The following is a 21258-nucleotide window of genomic DNA, read 5'->3' on the forward strand; positions in this document are numbered from 1 at the left end:
GGTTTTAATCTTGTTTTTGAGTTTAGGATCCACTCGCACTATAAAGAGGGATGCAAGTTTAGTTGGTCTGAGGAAGATAGAGTGCTCAAGCATTTAAATAAAATCAAAAGAGAGTCACTCTAGCACTTCATGAGCACATAGAATAATTTTCTGTGACTTTCGGTGTCGGAAGTCCCGACTGTAAGTCGGAAGTCCCGACCTAAGCCAGGAGTCTCGGCACCTGTGCTTCTGACTGCTCGCTGTCTGTGCACGTTCAGAAGTCCCGACGTTCGTCGAGAGTTCCGACCGTCAGAAGTCCCAATGTTTTCCGGGAGTTCCGACACTGACCTGACCCTAGCCGGGAGTCCCAGCATCAGCGGTGCCTGGCTGACTGTTTAACTGTGCACGTCGGAAGTCCCGACGATCGTCGGGAGTTCCAACTATCGGAAGTCCCGACGTTTGCCAGGAGTTCCGACACTGACTTCACCCGTGGACTTCTGACCCTTTGTGAACAGTATTTTCTGCTTATGTCAGAAGTCCTGGGATCTGTGTCGGGACTTCCAACGTAGATCTGAACGGTTGGATTTTTACTTGGAGTATAAATACTCCTCTCTTCACTTCTAACCGTTACAGACTCATTTCACAGTTGACTCACTTCGTGCTGAACAGCTCCCAAGCAACTAAAGCACCCCTCTCCTTCCTCCTTTGCTCCAATCTTCGATTTCCTTAGTCTTTGAGTGAAAGGAGAGTGAATTAAGTGAGAGCATTATTTTGGAAAGCTTGAGCACTTGATTTCTTTGTCAAGCCGGTTGTCTTTGCGTCTATTACTCTTGGGGCTTTGCCCCTAGTCGGCTAGGCGTTGCCCAAGAGCTTCCATCTTGTGGAAGAGCCTTGGGAAGTTTGTATCACCCTTTAATTTCTTAGTGGAAAGCTCAAGTGACCTTTGTGGTTGCTTTGAGAGAGGCAAGGAGGTGGAAAAGACTCCGACCTTAGTGGTCACCTCAACAATGAGGACGTAGGAGCTCCTTTGTGGGGTTGCCGAACCTCGAGATAAATCCTTGTGTCCCGCGTGCTTGTTGTTGTTGTGATTGCTTGAGATTACTTGTATGTGCTTGTCTCTTTGTCTCCAAAATCTCCATTTTAGTGTTTGGACTCGATCTACGGTTTGGAGGCATTAAGGAGTCAAGAGAGTGACCCAACATCTTCACCAAACCACTAGGAAGTGAGGTTGTAAGATTATTTATCCGCAAAGTTAAATTTGGCACTGCTTTTGTAGTTCACTTAGGCATCGGGACTGCTGACGTTTGCGTCGGAACTTCTGATAATGTCGGGAGTTCTGGCCCAAACGTCAGGACTTCCGACAGTGGCTGACAGAATTGAACTTAGCATTTGCAGTAAATTTTTAGATACGCCTATTCACCCCCTCTCTAGGCATTGTTAGATCCTTTCAATTGGTATCAGAGCGAGGTCTTCTCTTTATGTTTCACCACATGAGAAGAAACAATGTCGAAGACCGATAAGATGCAAGCCGTTGCCGTCGAAATGGCCAAGAAAATAGCTAAAGAGTTGATGAGTACTCAAGTCAAGCTCTTTCAAGATGAAATGAAAAAGATGCAAGATGAGATGAGCAAGTTGAAGGAAGAATTGAGCAAGAAGGTTGATGATGCAATAAGTGGCAAGAATGATATTAGTGACAAGAATGAAGCAAACAAAGATGCCGCTAGTGATATTGGAGCCGGTGAGCATGCTCATGGAAAAGGAATATATTCACACATGAGTTTTGACTATGGACAAATCATGAAAGGTTCAACACTACATACTCCGTCCGTCAATATTGGCAAGCCACCTCACTTTGATGGAACAAGATACACCGATTGGTCTTACAAGATGAAGATGCATCTAATAGCTGCAAGACTTTGAGAAGTTGTGGATGTTGGTGTGATGATTCCTACCGATGAAGATAGAGAGATAACTTCGGAAGAAGTGCACAACCTCCATCAAAATGCACAAGCCGTAGCATTGCTTGTGTCAAGCCTAGCTCCGGATGAGTTTAGAAAAGTGAATGGAATGGAAAGTGCAAAGCAAATTTGGGATACTTTGAAAGTATCATTTGAAGGAGATAAAAGTGTGAGAAAAGGCAACATAGAGTTACTTCATGGTGAATTGGAAAGATTTGTATTCTTGCAAAATGAAACAACACAATCCATGTTTGATAGGCTCATGGCATTGGTCAACCGCATAAGAGCTCTTGGTAGCAACGAATGGGATGACAACAAAGTTGCTAGAAAGATGTTGAGAACCTATAGAGCCAAGAACAACATGCTAGCGTCCATGATCATGGAAAGGCCCGGTTATGATGAGATGACACCTCAAGAAGTTCTTTCAAAGCTCAAGCATCATGAGTATCTAGATGAAGATGCAATCAATGCTCACAATCAAAATCCTAATGCAATGGGATTCAACAAGAGTGCCGCCCTTAAAGCAACTCAACAACATGAAGGTTAAGTTTCAAGTCAAGAAAAGAAGAAGAAAGTGAAGGATGATTCCTCAAGTGGAGAAGAAGATTCTAATGCGGAGGTTGCATTTGTGATTAGAAATCTTAGAAAGTTTATGAGGAAGAAAAGCAACCGCAAGACCTATGGTGATGGTAAGAGAAGGTTCAAAAAGAGATTTTGCTATGGATGTGGTCAAGTTGGTCACTTCATAGCCGATTGTCCTAATGAGAAAAAGAAGCACAAGCATGACAAGGATGAAGATAAGAAGAACAAAGGCAAGAAGAGAGGTGAAGCTCATCTTGGGGAAGAATGGGAATCAAGTGATAGTAACTCAAGTGATGATGAGAAGAAGAAGAAGGGAGCCACAAACATCACCATCCACCACTCTTCTTCACCGACCATGATCTTCCCCGACTCAACTTCATCACCAAAGCTCTTCTCCAACCTATCTTCACCACCAAGGCTCTTCTCCAACCTCATCGACAATGACTACTACACCCCAACTTGTCTCATGGCAAAAGGGGAGAAGGTACATACTACACCCATTTCCTCTAGTGATGAGTATAATAGTTGTGATGATAACATAGAAGAAATTGAAGCAACCATGATAAAAAAATTTGGTAAAAAGGCCTTCACTAAAATAAAAATGCTAATGAAGAAACTAGAGAAGAGGGATAGATGCTTAGAGTTGCAAGGAGATATAATTACTCAAGAGAGAGAGAAAAACCTTGCACTTGAAGCATCTATCGCCGAGGAAAAGATGAAGGTTGATAAGTTAACCATTGAATTGTCTTTAGCCAATGACTCAATTGGGAAATTGATTAAGGAATATTCCTCGGTTAATGATCAAATAGCTAGCCTTAAGAATGAAAAGAGTATAGCTCAAGAAAGCCACACAAGCTTGAAAGAAAAATATCAAAATCTTGAGCTAAACTATAGTACTCTTTGGGCTAGCACTTCAACTTCTCCTAAGGCAACCGAAGTCTCTAATGTCTCCACTAGTGATGGTTGTAAAAGATGCTATAAAATTGATGTAAATGCATATGCAACTAACCTTGTTGAGTTAGAGAAGAAAAACAAGGAGATTCATAGGTTGGAGATGATATTGAAAAATGGGTGTAAGTGTCAAGAGCAATCTAACAAGACTATATACAAGTCATCAAGGCACCCATCAATCAAGGAAGGCATTGGCTACAATAGGTATGATGGAAAGGCCAATGGAAGGAATATGATAAATGGTGTGCCTTGTGTGAAGTTCAACAAGGGCGTTGCTCTTGATGAGCTTATATGCAAGGCCAACAACAAGGTATACATTCCAAAGATCCAACCTACAAATACCAAGACAATCAAGACAAAGCAATCCGATGTCCTCAAGCCACAAGCACCACTTCCACGGTGCTATGCTAGTGACTATATGTGTTGTTGGGGCAAGGATGGCAAGATTGTGGTTAAGTATGTTGGTTCCCAAAAGAGAAAGGAAATTATGAGGAGTGTTTGGGTGCCCAAGTTTTATGTGACTAACCCCCTAGGACCCAAATCTTTTTGGGTACCTAAAACAAAAGCTTAATTTGTCTTTATAGGAATATTCCTCTGGTGGAACAAGTTGGGTGTTGGATAGTGGATGCACCAATCATATGACTGGAGAGAAGGACATGTTCACATCATTCCAACCAAGTCATGATCAAAGTGGAAATATTGTGTTTGGTGACAATGGAAAAGGTGAAGTACTCGGTTTGGGTAAAATTGCAATATCAAATGATAATTCCATTTCCAATGTCTTACTTGTGAATTCGTTGAGATACAATTTGTTGTCCGTTTCACAACTTTGTGAGATGGGTTACAATTGTCTCTTTATGGATAAGGGTGTGGAAGTCTATAGAAGGGAGGATTCCTCTATTGCATTTACGGGTCATTTAAAGGGAAAACTCTATCTAGTTGATTTCACATCAAATAGAGTAAATCCCGAGACTTGTTTAATGGCAAAATCTAGCATGAGTTGGTTATGGCATCACTGACTTGCCCATGTTGGGATGAGGAACTTGGCCAAACTTCAAAAAGGCGAACACATCCTTGGACTAACAAATGTTTCTTTTGAGAAAGATAGGATTTGTAACGCATGCCAAGCGGGAAAACATATTGGAGCTAAACATCCCGCCAAGAATGTTGTGACAACCGAAAGGCCATTGGAGTTGCTTCACATGGACATATTTGGACCCGTCGCTTATATAAGCATTGGTGGTAACAAATATGGTTTTGTAATTGTTGATGATTATTCTCGTTTCACTTGGGTATTCTTTTTGCGTGAAAAGAGTGAAGTCCAAGGAATCTTCAAGAAGTTTGCAAAAAGAGCCCAAAATGAGTTTGATGTAAAAATCAAAAGAGTTAGAAGTGACAACGGGACGGAGTTCAAGAACACCAACATTGAAGAGTTTCTTGATGAAGAAGGAATCAAGCATGAGTTTTCAGTTCCATACACTCCACAACAAAATGGTGTTGTGGAGAGAAAGAACCGAACGCTCATAGAAGCCGCAAGAGCAATGTTGGATGAGTACAAGACTCCAACCAACTATTGGGCAGAAGCGGTCAACACGGCATGTCATGCCATCAACCGCTTATATCTTCACAAGATAAGAGAAAAGACCAGCCTATGAACTTCTAACCGGTAAAAAGCCTAAGGTGCACTACTTTAGAGTTTTTGGATCCAAGTGTTTCATACTTAACAAGAAATCCAAAAGTTCTAAGTTTGCACCAAAGGTTGATGAAGGTTTCATGCTTGGTTATGGTACTAACGAACATGGATATCGTGTTTTCAATAAAACCACCGGTTTGATTGAAATTGCGGTAGACGTGACTTTTGATGAAACCGACGGCTCTCAAAAAGAGCAAGTCAATGTTGAGAATGTAGGTAATGAGGAAGCCCCACATGAAGCAATCAAGAAGCTTGCTATTGGTGAAGTAAAGCCCATTGAAGACGAAGATGAAGACCATGTTGTGCGTGATGATCTTGATCCAACCATTCATCATGTTTCATCAAATGAACATGGTGAAGCTTCTGCAACAAGAGATAGTCAAGATGGGAGATCAAAAGAAGCACAAGGTCATTCTCATGAAGATGGTGTCAACAATGAGCGAGCTCAACCACAACTTAACAATGGAGAAAGTAGTGAGGTCAACCCTCCACAAGCTCATGATTGTGATCTTCCAATCGATCATGACCATGATGATGATGATGGCCCTATCCAAAGATCAACTCAAGTGCCAGCACCCTAGAGTGCATCAATCCATTCAACGGGATCATCTCAGTTGATAACATATTAGGGAGCATTCGACGAGGGGTAACTACACTGTTCCCGTTTAGCAAGTTTTTGTGAATATTACTCGTTTGTTTCTCCTTTAGAACCTCATAGGGTGGAAGAGGCACTTGATGATCCGGATTGGATGATAGCCATGCAAGAGGAGTTGAATAATTTCACTCGAAATGAAGTCTGGTCCTTGGTGGAAAGACCCAAGCAAAATGTGATTGGAACCAAGTGGGTTTTCCTGCAACAAGCAAGATGAGCATGGTGTGGTAACAAGGAACAAGGCAAGGTTGGTGGCTCAAGGATTCACTCAAATTGAAGGCTTGGATTTTGGGGAGACCTATGCACCGGTGGCTAGGCTAGAATCAATTCGTATTCTACTTGCCTATGCCGCCCATCATGATTTCAAGTTATATCAAATGGACGTGAAGAGTGCATTTCTCAATGGCCCCCTATCCGAGTTGGTGTATGTAGAGCAACCACCGGGCTTTGAAGACCCCAAGTATCCAAACCACGTCTACAAGCTCGACAAGGCGCTCTATGGGCTCAAACAAGCCCCTAGAGCTTGGTATGATTGTTTAAAGGATTTCCTACTCAAACAAGGTTTTGAGATAGGAAAGGCCGATGCTACTTTGTTTACTCACAAAGTCAATAATGATATCTTTGTTTGCCAAATATATGTCGATGACATAATATTTGGTAGTACTAATGTGGCTTTTTATGAGGAATTTAGTAGGATTATGACAAATAGGTTCAAGATGTCCATGATGGGAGAGTTGAAGTTCTTTCTTGGATTTCAAATCAAGCAACTCAAGGATGGCATGTTCATAAGTCAAACCAAGTACACCAATGACATGTTGAACAAGTTTAACTTGGACAAGGCCAAGCCCATCAAGACACCCATGCCAACCAATGGACATCTTGATCTTGATCAAGGAGGAAAGGACGTCGATCAAAAGGTATATCGCTCTATGATTGGATCACTCCTTTACCTTTGTGCATCTAGGCCCGATATTATGCTTAGCGTGTGCATGTGTGCAAGATTTCAAGCTAATCCGAAAAAATGTCATTTGATGGCCGTTAAGAGAATTTTTTGGTATTTAGTGCACACTCCTAATCTTGGCTTGTGGTATCCTAAGGGCTCCACTTTTGAGTTACTTGGCTATTCCAATTCGGATTATGCCGGTTGCAAAGTAACCTGAAAGAGTACTACCGGAACTTGCCAATTTATTGGTCGTTCCTTGGTGTCTTGGAGCTCTAAGAAGCAAAATTCCGTTGCTTTGTCCACCGCCAAAGCTAAGTATGTGGCGGCCGGCGTTTGTTGTGCCCAACTACTTTGGATGAAGCAAACACTAAAGGACTTTGGATGTGAGTTAACCAAGATTCCACTTTTGTGTGACAACGAGAGTGCCATTAAGTTGGCAAACAACCCCGTAAACCACTCTCGAACAAAGCACATAGACATCCGGCATCATTTTTTGAGAGACCACGAAGCCAAAGGAGATATCGCCATTCATCATGTGAGCACCGAAAAACAATTAGCCGATATCTTCACAAAGCCCCTAGATGAGTCAAGATTTTGTGCTTTGAGGAGTGAACTAAATATCATTGATTCTCGTAACGTGGCTTGATCCCTTGCACACAAATTTTGTTTGATCTAGTTAGGAGAAAAGAATTGTGAAAACATTGTGTGTTACTTTCAAAATCTATTTTGTAATTTTCATGAGTGACTATTGTTTTATATTGGATGAATGAAATCTAGTCACCTATGAAAATATTAGTGTCCATCATATTTTTGCCCCACATGGTAGAGCGAGTGCAGGTTAAGGTGTTTTTCTATTTCCCTGCATCAGAAGTCCCGACAGGCCGGGAGTCCCGGCTCACGCCGGAAGTCCCGGCGTACGCCGGGAGTTCCGACGCAGATCTGACTGCGTCGATCCGTTACTCGACTCCCTTATAACTAGCCCCATCATTTTTACTACAGTTTCTCTTCCTCTCCTGACACCGACGCCGATGCCGCCTTGGCTCCTCCTCGCGCTGCCCCATCGCGCCCTCCCCTCCCACCGCCGCCCTTCCTCGTGCTCTGGCCTTATTTCTTCTACACCGCCGCCGGAGGTCTTGCCGGTAGTGCCGACCGCCCTCCCTCCCTTCCACCGCCCATGCCCTCATTTTCTTCGGATCGTGGTGGTCTTGTCATTGGTGTGGAGGAGATTCCATTGGTGGAGGAGATTGTGCCCGTGGATTTGTTCGTCGACGACTGCGATTCGTTTCTTTTCATCTCTTCCGTTCTCATTTCAAGGTATTACCATGGTATTCTAACCCTAAATCCAATGTACCTTGTTTTGTCTCTATTCTTTCTTCCTCTCTACTCCTCTATCTCCCTTGTTTGGATGTGTGTCGTGATTTGAAGCCCCATGAATGGGATGGTCACCGTGTGCGCCGGAAGTCTCGGTGACCGTCGGGAGTTCCGACCGTCGGAAGTCCCGACGTACGCCAGAACTCTCGGCTGCCGAAAGTCCCGACTTCTGCCAGGACTACCGACCCTATGGTGACCACTCCATTCCCGTTTCTTCACTTCTCGATGTTCGTTCACCTCTCCTTGTATTGTTTCTTAGTTCCTTTTTGTGTTCTATGCAGTCATGGATGGTGGTAGCAGTCCCTCGTGCCATTGGGAAAAGCGTTCTAAGAAGACTCAAGATCATGCCGCTGTTCCCAAGCCGCTTGGCCGCACCAAGGCATCTTACTCGCGTGGTGCTGGTGGTTCCCGTGGCCATGGCCATGGCGACCAGGGGTCATCGGCTGCCGCTCCTCCTCCTGCCCCTCCTGCTCCTACTCCTGTTGGGGCTGAGCCGATGGTTGAAGAAGAAGAAGAAGCGCTGGACCATGCCGGATGCACCCTTGTTGTACCACCGCTTCGCACCCCGACTCATGGTCCGCCGGGGACATTTTAGCTTGTTCCATTCACCGGTGTGTCGCCGGTCATGAGGGAGCCCTCCATGGCTCCGAATCCGGCTGATGGATGGACTCCTCCCCTTCTAGTGAATTATCATCACCGAGTCAAGGACATCCAGTACAACAGAGGAAGGAACCTGTATGTAGAGGATGAGAAAGATCTCCACCTTGAGTATCGTTTCTGGCACCCCTTCCATTATGATTTCTATGATTCCATTCTTTATCAAAAGTTTTTGAAGGAGAAGGAGCCACCGGTCCTTCAGATGAAGTGCATTGATGCATATTCTCTTGGCAAGTACAAGGAACCCGAGCTGGAGCAGATGGTTCGGGATATACAATTAATGGGGCTGTCCTACCTGCTACAGTTTCGAAAGAATTGGAACAACGAGCTGATTTGTCAGTTTTATGCTTCTTATCATCATGAGAGACCAGACCGGTGCTGTGGACTTTATTCATTGGACCACTGAAGGCAAGCACTATAAGGTGGACTTCGTCAATTTCTCTCGCCTTCTTGGTTTGGGTCACAACGACAGGAATGCAAATGAGTTGACTGAGTATGAGGATCTTGCTTTGGAGGAATATCAACACATGTATCTTGAGGGTCACAGAGCTGATGGACAGACCACATTTCTGAAGCCATATTATTATGTTCTGAACAACATCCTGAGACAGATATTGTATCCGAAGGTAGGTGACTCCACCTTCCTTCGTGATGATTCACAGAAGGTGCTTCAGAGATTTGGAGATGAGTTTGAGAAGTTCTCCATCAGTCACTATATATGGAATAAGATTCATGATGCTACTGAGGATCCGGTAAAGCATCTTCCCTATGCACCGTACATCATGCATATCATAGAGCATGTATCCGGCATCCATTTTCCCTATGACTCTGAGCATAAGGTCCTCAAGATATCCAACAAGACCTCTATCATAGCTGCTAGAGAACTCAAAGAACAAGCTAAGGTAGCCCAAGCTAAAGGGAAAGGTCCTTCGGGTTCTCGCTCTCGCCGTGGTGCTGCCACCACTGTTGCTGCTACTGCTCGCTCATCCAGTGACGAGCCCCTCTCTTCGTCCTCCTCCGAAAAGAAGCCTAGCAAGTTCAAGTTTCTAATGACCTACATGTTTGGACAGTGTTGTGCTAGTGCTCAGCGTGAGCACGACATGCAAGAGAGGCTATATCGGTTGGAACAGCATGCAGGCATTGTATCTTCTCCTCCGCCGCCATTTGTGCCTCCTCGTGATCCGTTGGATTTATATGATGAGGCTTGTGCGGCGTACGAAGATGATGCTTCTTCTTGCCCGCATGGCAAGGGGAAAGCAACTGAAGAGGATGAGGAATATCAAGAGGAAGAAGATGATGAAGACGACGACGATGGTGAGGAAGGTGACCAAGGCAAAGCCAATGACTCCGATGATGAGTAGTTGGTTTCTCATGCGGCCTACCCCTTTTGGCACTTGTTGACAAAGGGGGAGTGTTAGGCTTTGATTTATTGTAATAAGTTAGTTGGTCTTTATGTTTTTGGAACTTTAAAACCTTTAGCGTGTATGAACTATGTCGTGTGGTGGCAACCATGTGATGGACAACTATCTATTTATATGTGTGTGATGGATGATTGTAGAATAAGTTATGTTTTAATCTATCTTATTTGCTTGTGCTTATCTCTACTTGTCATGATGAATGTTTTTGTATGGCCATGGGTTACTTCAAGTTTCTACTTTGAAATCTTGGCCATCATACTTCTTTTTACTTGTTGTGTGAAATAACATGTCATATTGCATCTCTTTTCACCGATACTTATTTGTTCACACATACTTGTTGCACCCCACGGATTGCAAAATTTAGGGGGAGCTTTTGTCTTGGTGTATGCAAATCATGTATACATGATTCCAATTGAAATTCAAATTCATGCATACATCAAGGGGGAGCTCTCCATAAATTTTGGGGTTCAAAAGTTTTAAAATCTTTCATTCTTATAAAAGCCTAAGTTGGTTGTCATCAATTACCAAAAAGGGGGAGTTGAAAGTGCATTTATGTGGGTTTTAGTGTATTGATGACATCCAAATTAGAGACTAATGTGATCTTAATGAGATATGTTGCAGCTATTAGTCCCATGAAAGATTCAAAGAGTTGATAAAGATGAAATGGTATCCCTCAATTCTTGAAGTTGTAAAGGCGGACGAACTCAAAACGATCTCCAAAGGTTTTAATCTTGTTTTTGAGTTTAGGATCCGCCGCACTATAAAGAGGGATGCAAGTTTAGTTGGTCTGAGGAAGATAGAGTGCTCAAGCATTTAAATAAAATCAAAAGAGAGTCACTCTAGCACTTCACGAGCACATAGAATAATTTTCTGTGACTTTCGGTATCGGAAGTCCCGACGTAAGTCGGAACTCTCGATAGTCGGAAGTCCCGACCTAAGCCAGGAGTCCCGGCACCTGTGCTTCTAACTGCTCGCTGTCTGTGCACGTCGGAAGTCCTGACGTTCATCGGGAGTTCCGACCGTCGGAAGTCCCGACGTTCGCCAGGAGTTCCGACACTGACCTAACCCTAGCCGGGAGTCCCAGCATCAGCGGTGCTGGCTGGCTGTTTAACTGTGCACGTCGGAAGTCCCGACGATCGTTGGGAGTTCCAACTGTCGGAAGTCCCGACGTTTGCCGAGAGTTCCGACACTGACTTCACCCGTGGACTTCTGACCCTTTGTGAACAGTATTTTCTACTTACGTCGGAAGTCCCGAGATCTACGTCGGGACTTCCGACGTAGATCTGAACGGTTGGATTTTCACTTGGAGTATAAATACTCCTCTCTTCACTTTCTAACTGTTACGGACTCATTTCACAGTTGACTCACTTCGTGCTGAACAGATCCCAAGCAACTAAAGCACCCCTCTCCTTCCTCCTTTGCTCCAATCTTCGATTTCCTTTGTCTTTGAGTGAAAGGAGAGTGAATTAAGTGGGAGCATCATTTTGGAAAGCTTGAGCACTTGATTTCTTTGTCAAGCCGGTTGTCTTTGCGTCTATTACTCTTGGGGCTTTACCCCTAGCCGGCTAGGCGTTGCCCAAGAGCTTCCATCTTGTGGAAGAGCGTTGGAAAGTTTGTATCACCCTTCAATTTCTTAGTGGAAAGCTCAAGTGACCTTTGTGGTCACTTTGAGAGAGGCAAGGAGGTGGAAAAGACTCCGACCTTAGTGGTCACCTCAACAACGAGGACGTAGGAGCTCCTTTATGGGGTTGCTGAACCTCAGGATAAATCCTTGTGTCCCACGTGCTTGTTGTTGTTGTGATTGCTTGAGATTACTTGTATGTGCTTGTCTCTTTGTCTCCCAAATCTCCATTTTAGGGTTTGGACTCGATTTATGGTTTGGAGGCATTAAGGCGTCAAGGGAGTGACCCAACATCTTCACCAAACCACTAGGAAGTGAGGCTTGTAAGATTATTTATCCGCAAAGTTAAATTTGGCATTGCTTTTGTAGTTCACTTAGGCGTCGGGACTACTAACGTTTGCGTCAGAACTTCTGACAACGTTGGGAGTTCCTGGCCCAAACGTCGGGACTTACGACAGTGGCTGATAGAATTGAACTTAGCATTTGTAGTAAATTTTTAGATACGCCTATTCACCCCCCCCCTCTAGGCATTGTTAGATCCTTTTAGGTGTCGATGCCATAGGAGGTTGTTGCCGAGGAAGCAGTCTTCTACGATGGCCTGATGAAGGAAGCGTTGAATCTTTTGAAGCATCAAAGGACCATGTGGCCATCTTTGCCACACAATTGGCAGACGACACCCGAGGGTGCCCCAACTTGAGAGAGCCTGCCGCCATGACCTCCTCTCTATTCGTGACCAGAGCCATGGCTAGCACCTCAACCATGAGGGCTATTGTTGTTGCCGCCATGGCCTACCTTTGTGGCCATGTTGGTGGAGCGAGGATTGGTAGCCACCGCCATGAAGTTCCATCTGCTTCTCAAAACTGACAAGTTGGGTATATAATTCTCCCACCAAGATGGGTTCAACCCGAGCAACGACTGCGGACACCACAGGATTGAACTCAAGATCCAATCTAGTGAGGATGTAGGACACGAGTTCTTCATCTTCAAGCTTCCTGCCAGTAGATGTCATCTCATCCGCCAATGCCTTCATCTTGGTGAAGTACTCATTGATGGGCGATGCCCCTTTCGATGCCGTGGCGAGCGCCATCCTGGTGTTGATGACACATATGCGTGGCTGCAACGCGAACATACCCTCAATGGTAGCTTAGGCTATCGATGTCGTCTCTGCGATGGAGACTTGCAACAGGATCTACCGCGAGAGAGAAGATAACAGGTAGCTAAGAACCTGCTGATCCTTTGCCACCCACATCTTAAACTTAGGGTTCGCTGTGGGTGGTATATCTTTCTTGTCATTTCCCTTTGGAGAGGGCAGGAATGACGGTGGTGGCGGTGGCTGTGCCGATGGACTGATGAGGCCGACAAGATGAGCACCCCTCAACGTGGAAAACACCTAAGCCTTCCACATCTGGTGGTTGTTGCGCGAGAGCTTCTCGGTCACGGGGACGAAACAACATGAGGAAACAATAAATGCTATGGAGGATGAGGAGAGCACCATGGGAAGGGGTTGTTCCTAGCTATATTTACATGAAGCCGAGCCCTCAAAGGAGACAACTAGTTCTACCCATTTTCACATGGCAACCAGAGCATCTTTCCTCATGAAACTTTCCCATGGCGCTCCCCTCATCCTCCGGTGCATCTGCTGTTTCCTCGCTCGGTTTCCTCCATGTGCCCAAGAAGCTCTAGCGCAACAACCACTAGATGTGGAAGGCTCAGATGCTTTCCATCTTGAGGGGTGCTCAGCTCGCCGGCTTCATCAGCTCGTTGGCATAGCTACCAGCGCCGTTCTTGCACCTCTCCGAAGGGCGATGGCAAGAAAGATATATGGCCCACATTGAACCTTGAGTTTGAGATATGGATGGCAAAGGATTCTCAGCTACCTGATGTCTTCTCTCTTGTGGGAGATCCTGTCATAAGTCTCCACCGCATAGACAACATTGATAGCTTGGGCTGCCATTGAGGGCATGTTTGCATCACAGTCACATGCAGGTGTCATTAGCACGAGGATGGCGCTCGCCTCGGCATCGAAAGGGGTGTTGTCCATCAATGAGTACTTTACCAACATGAAGGTACTGGCGGGTGAGATGGCATCTACTGGCAGGAAGCTTGAAGATGAAGAACTCGTCCTACATCCTCATTGGGTTGGATCTTGACTTCAATCCTGTTGTGTCCGCGGTTGCTGCTCGGGTTGAACCCATCTTAGTGGGAGAATTATATACCTAACTTGTCAGTTTTGAGCAGCAGACGGAAGCTCATGGCGATGGCTACCAATCCTTCGCCAACGTGGCCACAAAGGGAGGCAGCGGCAACAATAGCAACCCTTATGGTCGTGGTGCTGGCCGTGGCTCTGGTCGTGGACAGAGAGGAGGTTGTGGCAGCCGGCGCTCTCAAGGTGGAGCACCCTCGGGTGTCTCTACCAGTTGTGTGGCAAGAGGCCACACGGTCCTTCAGTGCTACAAAAGATTCGACTGCTTCCTTCACCGGGCTGCCATAGAAGACTATTTCCTCTGCAACAACCTCCTATGGCATCGACACCAACTGGTACATATGGACTAAGGTGCCACCGACCACATCACTAGCGAGCTAGAGAAGCTAACGATGTGTGACAAGTACTATGGAGGTGAACAAGTTTATGCGGCAAATGGTTCAGGTATGGAGATTAACCATGTTGATCATAACATTTTGCGGTTCCCTACTGGTAATATCCATGTCAAAAACATTCTTCATGTTCCAAAAGCCAGCAAGAATCTCTGTAAATCGCCTCACGCGTGATAACAATGTGTTTCTTGAGTATCACTATCATCATTTTTCTATTAAGGAGCAGGAGACAAGGAGAACACTCCTCCAAGGCAGATGTGAAGGAGGTCTCTACCCCTTGAAGTCGTCCCCAAATAAAGAAGTGCTCGGTGTTGTCAAGCCGTCTGCATCCTCGTGGCATCATAGATAGCATGCTTTCACTCATGTAGTCCTGCAAGTTCTTAGTCGCCACAAGCTCCTTTTGTTAAAGATTTGAACAATAATAGTGTGTGTCATGCATGTCAAAAGGGCAAGACTCATCAATTGCCCTATCCTCGGTTCACTAGTGTGTCTGCTAGTCCTATAGACCTTATTTTCTCAGATGTATGGGGTCCTGCTCCAACCTCAGTTGGACGTCATAATTATTATGTTAGTTTTATTAAACAAATATTCTTGATCTTTAGCTTTTGCTTCAAGAAATGGGGAAACAAAATCCACAGATCACGCAGCTGATCCAGGAAAACCAAGCTGAGTTCCTGTGTTTAATCAGTGATCCTGCTGACGGAGCTGAAGGGTATGGAATTAGCATCCCTTGATGGCAGTATTTTTGTAGTGATATTTGTGTTGTGTGCTTGATGTTCTTGGTATCTTGAACCAGGAGCTTGCTAGATTAGCTCGGTGATGCTGGACTGCTTCGGACAATAGCAGTGACACCTGAGGAGAAGAAGCTATACAACGTGTAAGCAAACTGATTCAACTCGGTGTGCGTAACTACTACAGAATCGATTTTTTAGGGATGGTTCATAACCTTTTGTAGGGGCGGTTTGGTCAGCCGCCCCTACCGAACCGTCTCTACAAATCATGCATTTGTAGAGGCGGTTTCCAGGCCGCCCGGGTGACTCGTATTACCAGCCGCCCCTACAAATTGATTTGTAGGTGTGGCTGCCCCTACAACGTGTAAGCAAACTGATTTCCATGGTAGAGGAAAATTAATTAATGGCTCATTTATCCATAAATAATTAAAATACATATTTATTGATTACAATAAACAATTTCAAAGACAACAATTAACAACAATTATACTTTACCCAATATCTTTCATACAAACCCTAGTCTAATTTCATCAAACATAAATTTACAAAAACGAAATTAATAAAAAAACCAAACCCTAGATCTAGATCCACATGCACATGAAACATTCATAAAACTAACTAATTGTTCACTAAAATCAAGAAACATGGACCAAATAAGGGTACGATCTTGTTCCCCTCCCTAATTTATCCTAGTACATTTAAAACTTGAGTCTAATTTGCTTCATAAGTAGCTCAAGCACCATAGAAGAGAGAGAAAAACAAAACTCTAATTACTCACTAACCAACCATTAAAACTTTAAAAAAATGTGGAATATCATTTTCTTACCTTCTACAATATCTCCACCAAAGAATTTGAGACCAAAACCTTCTCTCCATAGTAGAGCAATTTTTTGAGAGGTGCCCAAAGCCTCCCCACATTTCTTTCATGTGTTGGAGTGAGTAATCCGAGGAGAAAGAAGGTGTTGCAGCTGTTTTATATGTGGGTCATTTGTGGGGAGCGGACTGGTGATTGAGCCGTCCCTATAAATTGAAGCTATTTATACGGGGGCATTTATATGGGCGACTTAATCACTAGCCGCCCCTACAAATAGCAACGCCGGGTGCGGCTGGTGATTAAGCCTCATTTGTAGAGGCGGCTCGTATCACCAGCCGCCCCTGCTGTTCTATTTGTAGGGACGGCTGATGTCTGGGCACCCGAGCATGTCACTGTAGGGGCGGCTTCATCACCAGCCGCCCCTAAAAAAAATTCAAACCGTTGCTAAAAATCGTTTTTTACGTGTGCGTGTTGCCCGTATGTGTGCATCAGCTTACGGTGCAAAGGACATGACGAATAGGCAGTCTCCATATTGCTTTATTACTGGCTGCGCACTTCACGTTGTTTGCATTTTCTGGAGGTTTTCTTTGCTTGCAACAAGGATGAGCATTTAGCGCCCAGATATCTGTTGGACCACATGAACAAGTTTGATGACGAAAGCTCAACAATAGGATGGCAGATGGTTTGGGAGGTGCATGATGGGCGCAGATGTAATGGCGGAACCCATTGGATTCCAATTGCAACATGAGTGTTTTGATTTTTGAAGGCTGATTGCCCCCGGTTTTGGGGTGTTGGGGGTTGAGATATATTTTGAGTTCTTCTTGATCATCCTTTTTTTCTCTGTTTATGTACGTAATTCTCAATCATCTCGAGATATTACACTGTTAGCGGTTGGTTAACTGAATCTGATGATGTAGTAGATCAATGAAAGAGTGCGTTCCTTTTTGTTAGTGCACGGTGAATGGCATGGGAATATCGAGTGTTGGTTATCATTTCTGTTGTACTGTGTTTGCAAGGTGCCTTGGTACATGTCGTAGTCCCTGTGGATATAGACATGAACATTCGAACACGTATTGCACGCGATGATGTTTCTGCAGGTGCAACTGTTCACCTCGAGGGTGATAACACGTGCTCGATACCCTGGCCATGGCATCGAAATATGCTTGTGTGAAGCTGTTGTGCTCGCGGCAGCTGCGATTTTTTTTTATGCCTTAACTCTTTGAGTATAAGTTGTACTATCTAAACTCACGCACCAACTCACACCACCATACGCACATAAACACACACTAGTGCGTAAGCTAAACCTACACCTACATCTACACGAAGAAGCTGCATGTGGCTGAGAGATATCCGAAGTTTTCCAGACTTTGCCCGTAACGGGCACGTCACTCTAATCATTACAGTGTATCCACGCGTGAAGTTGCAGATACTCAGGACCTGCAAATTTATTATTGGAGAAAAAACCCGTAAGACACACAAGTGTCGATCCCGAGGATCAAAGTCACGCCCGGCCGCTAGCACACCTGGCGAGCCAGCCAACCGAGCTACTCTCGGTCCTCAGGCAGCTGGGATTTAATTTGCCGTAGGGACGCTGAAGGTCCAGAACAGTGCAGCTGGGATTTGATTTGCCGCAGGGACGCTGAAGGTCTAGAACAAGGCAACATACAAGATCATCTTGATCATCTCGGACCAGAACCTTGCCAGGATTACCTACACGTCCTCTCCATCCTGCAGCTTGACCACCAGCTGCTTCCGTCCCAAACCTTACACCATTCTTCACCACCTCATCCTGATCTGAGCAACATAATAATGCATAAACTTAGAGGTCGGGGCACAAAGAAACTGGTAAATCTCTTCACTGACGGTATTTTTCTGTTTCTGAAAGAATTTCACTGACTGCTTTGAAGTTCTTGGACAATGCCCCGTCGTCAGGTAGGAGTTCCAGAGTGGCTTTCACTTTCAGCAAGTACACACAATGCTGGGAGATGCAGGTTGCCACATTGCGGTCAGATGAGATGAAGAGCTGGTTGAAGCTGCGTTCCTTGCCTCGAAGATGCTGTCTTGCGATGCGCCAAACAAGTATCACATCGCTGGCGCGCCTTCTCCTTGGAATTGGATTGCCCAGAGGACACTGTTTCCGAACGCGCTGTTCTCGAGTGCCACCACCGCCTTTGCTACTTACGAGCGCTTCGACTAAGGCTGCCTCCAACTCTCTTGACACCTTGACACGGTGAAAAGGCTATTTTTTTTAAACGAATCAGGAGAGCAGCCGACTGTATTAAAAAGGCGAAACCCACACCGGGTACGAGGTGAAAGGGCAATCGGTGTGCTAGTAGCAACTAGCGACGGCACTTAACCCATCTTATCACTGCTGCACTACTGCTCTTTATCCACTTGATTCTGAGTTTCAGAACAAGACCAAGCCATCTATGCACGCAGGGAGATTGCTGCCACGAGGGAGGTGGCATGGGTTGCGCGTGTAGCTACATACAGATCAGAACAGTGTTACCTTGAGCCAGTTAGAGCAGATGTATGCAGCCTGTTCATTTGGCTGTGGCTTGTCGTAAATTATCGTAAATTTCTAGCCGGAACAGTATTTTTCTCTCTCACAAACCAACCAACCGAACAGGCTGATGACCATTGATGCCTCCCATGCTTCTGCAAGTATGGCTGCTACAAGAAGGAACAATGTTGGGGAAAAAGCATAAATTTTTTGAGACAAATTGTATTCTCCAGTTGTTCGGATAAGAGCATAATGGAATGAAGCAAATTATCACACAATGTCCGTGTTAGAATATTGCCTACAGACAGCCTGTTCGTTTGGCTGTGGCTTGTCGTAAACGATCATAAATTTTTAGCCAGAACAGTATTTTTCTCTCACGCAAACCAACCAGCAGTACTTCTTCACGAACCAGCAACGATACGAACCAGCCAACCGAACAGGATGAGAAACTCCAGCAGACAAACAAAAAGTGATAATAGGGAGAGAGACTATGATACTATCTAGGGGCCGCTTGGTGGATGTTCTCAATTATGGTAATATTTCTCGTAGGGCGACACTCCTGTTGGTGGGCCATGAGCCCAACAATCCTCTCCTGTCCTATCTTATGTGCTCGTCCACTTGCTTCTCTAGAAGACTCTCTAGTTATGCAGTCTCTTAAAAAATCATCGCAACGCCTCGGCCGTGCGCGAGGCTCCGTCGTGCCGCCTCGGCGCTCTCCACGGCATCCGGGTGCTCGCCGGCCGGCATCTCTGTCATGCCCAAGCACGGCTGCCCTGCCTTCCTCTCTCTCCATCGCATCTCCTGCTCGCCGTGGCCGCTCGTCTTCCTCCGGGCCCTTGCGTCGTCCTTACCTTGCTCTGGTGCCAGATGTGGCTGCCTCTCCTGTTGCCGCTTCCTCCTCCACCCCATGGCACAACCCTCCCGGGCGATGACATGTAGTAGATGAACTCCTCTGCCACAGGCGTACGCAGCTGCGCAGCCCTCCTGTTTGTTATGGCACCGTGTTGTGCCGGTTGCCTTGAAGCGCCTCTGCCCCCTCCTCGCATAGACGTCCTTCGTGTCACCCATGCTGATGGCTAGCCTACTCGTGGATGATCTTGGACGGGAGCAGCATAGTGCGTGCGCGTAGCTGCGCTCCCTCCGTGCAACAAGTAGCATGGAGATGTTGCGCGAAAGCGCATGTTGTAAGCGTATGTTTCAATTATTTTAGAGGTATGTTGGAAGTGTTTCGTATGGATGTTAAAAGGACATAGATGCGTTCTTCTCTGCACAATTCATCCATGCCTTCTTTTATATGTGTGCCTTCTCCTTTTCGTAATTCCTGTCAAGACAAGACCAAACATGCATCGGCCCATACCTCACGTGACGGCCCACTCGTACAGGTTCCTTAAGATTTTCCGCTAGCTCCACCAACAGCTTCACAAGTCTTCAACTAAACGCACCATGGGAAAACAGCTCCAGGCGTGGAGCTCCTTGAATAGCACTGACCGGAGTGGAATGGAGGTGAGGGAGCCAGAAAAACAAACTTCACCTGTTCCGAAATTCCCCTCCGCATGCGTGGGCGGGCAGCGGCCTATGACCAAGCTAGGGGACGATAATGGTCGGTGGAGAGATGCGGGCGTGCGGGGCAGAGACCTGGGTGGGCGGTGGCAAAGGCAATGACTTCGGCGAGCAACCGCTGAGGAGGGCCATGACGACGGGACGCAGATGGGAGCGTGGTGGACGGCAAGGTGCCGACAGCGAGGGTGTGTGGATGAGAAAGATGAGGTGGGTCAGACCTTGGGAGAGAGATGGGAAAGAAAGAGGAAGAGATGCAAGACATATATAAGATTGTCTCCAACAGCATAGGTAAAAGACGACCCAAACATAAAATACACAGTGTTTTGCGTCCTAAGAACATAGCTCCAACGGCAAGCATGGCAGGCATTTTACGTAGCAAGCGAGTCGGCGGGCAAAAAGAAAAAAAACATCGTCTCTCTCGGCGACGCAAATCCATCGGAGAAGCAGAGGCAACTGCACCGAATAGATGGCGACGACTGGTGGCGGCATAAAGGCGTTGAATATCCCCCATGCGCCGCTGCCGAAGAAGGGGAAGTTAGCACGATCGACGCTAGCACCGGCGTTGGTAGTGCTGCCGCTGGGTTCGGCTGGGACCTCCACTGCGCACGGCCTGGAGTGCTCACGAAAGAACAGAGAGGGAGCCGATGAACACAAGAGAAGGAGGCAGCACGAACAAAGAAAGGAGAGCCCTGTCAGATTTGGCGCTGGGGCTTCTCAACGGGCCCTCTTGCCACCAGCGCCGCTGCCACCGCCAGGGGTCACCACCGAGCCCACCACCGCCAGATCCAGCATTGGGGCTCCTTCGCAGACTCCCTCGATGCCCGTGCCGGCACCGATTCCGGGCGCAACCGCCCTGTAACAAACCGGGTTTTTGATAAAGCCAAAAATACGAACTTTTTAAAAATTTTCCTGCAACGTGTGAGACATGTAATTGCTAGGTCAAACACGAAGTCCAACTCACTAACAAGACGTTGCATACATGTAGATGGTTTGTAGGTGATTGCCGGAGTTTTCGAGTTGTCCTATGTTTGAGTCTTGATTATTGTTGGAGAGCACAACCCATAGCAACCTCCTTGTGATCCTCGCAGGATTATTTTGAGTCTTCTGTGAATCTCTCTCTATAATCCCGAACCCCACTAGAACCTAGACTTGCCATTTATATTTGTGCCGACCATTGGACCGGAGTCCCTAAACCCTAAGACCCCTAGTAGACCACCACGATGAGTAAGC

General features: G+C 45.9%; 2 non-coding genes across 2 annotated transcripts; one reads left to right on the top strand and one right to left on the bottom strand.

The window, feature by feature from the left end:
* Positions 1-12677: 12677 nt before the first annotated feature.
* Positions 12678-12816, bottom strand: LOC136502394 (small nucleolar RNA Z247). The gene has a single exon (XR_010770540.1). It is a non-coding gene; the product is annotated as a small nucleolar RNA Z247 (small nucleolar RNA).
* Positions 12817-13924: 1108 nt separating this feature from the next.
* Positions 13925-14061, top strand: LOC136502396 (small nucleolar RNA Z247). The gene has a single exon (XR_010770542.1). It is a non-coding gene; the product is annotated as a small nucleolar RNA Z247 (small nucleolar RNA).
* Positions 14062-21258: the final 7197 nt, after the last annotated feature.

Source organism: Miscanthus floridulus, chromosome 13 (genome assembly GCF_019320115.1).
Source record: "Miscanthus floridulus cultivar M001 chromosome 13, ASM1932011v1, whole genome shotgun sequence".
Taxonomy (NCBI): Eukaryota; Viridiplantae; Streptophyta; class Magnoliopsida; order Poales; family Poaceae; genus Miscanthus; species Miscanthus floridulus.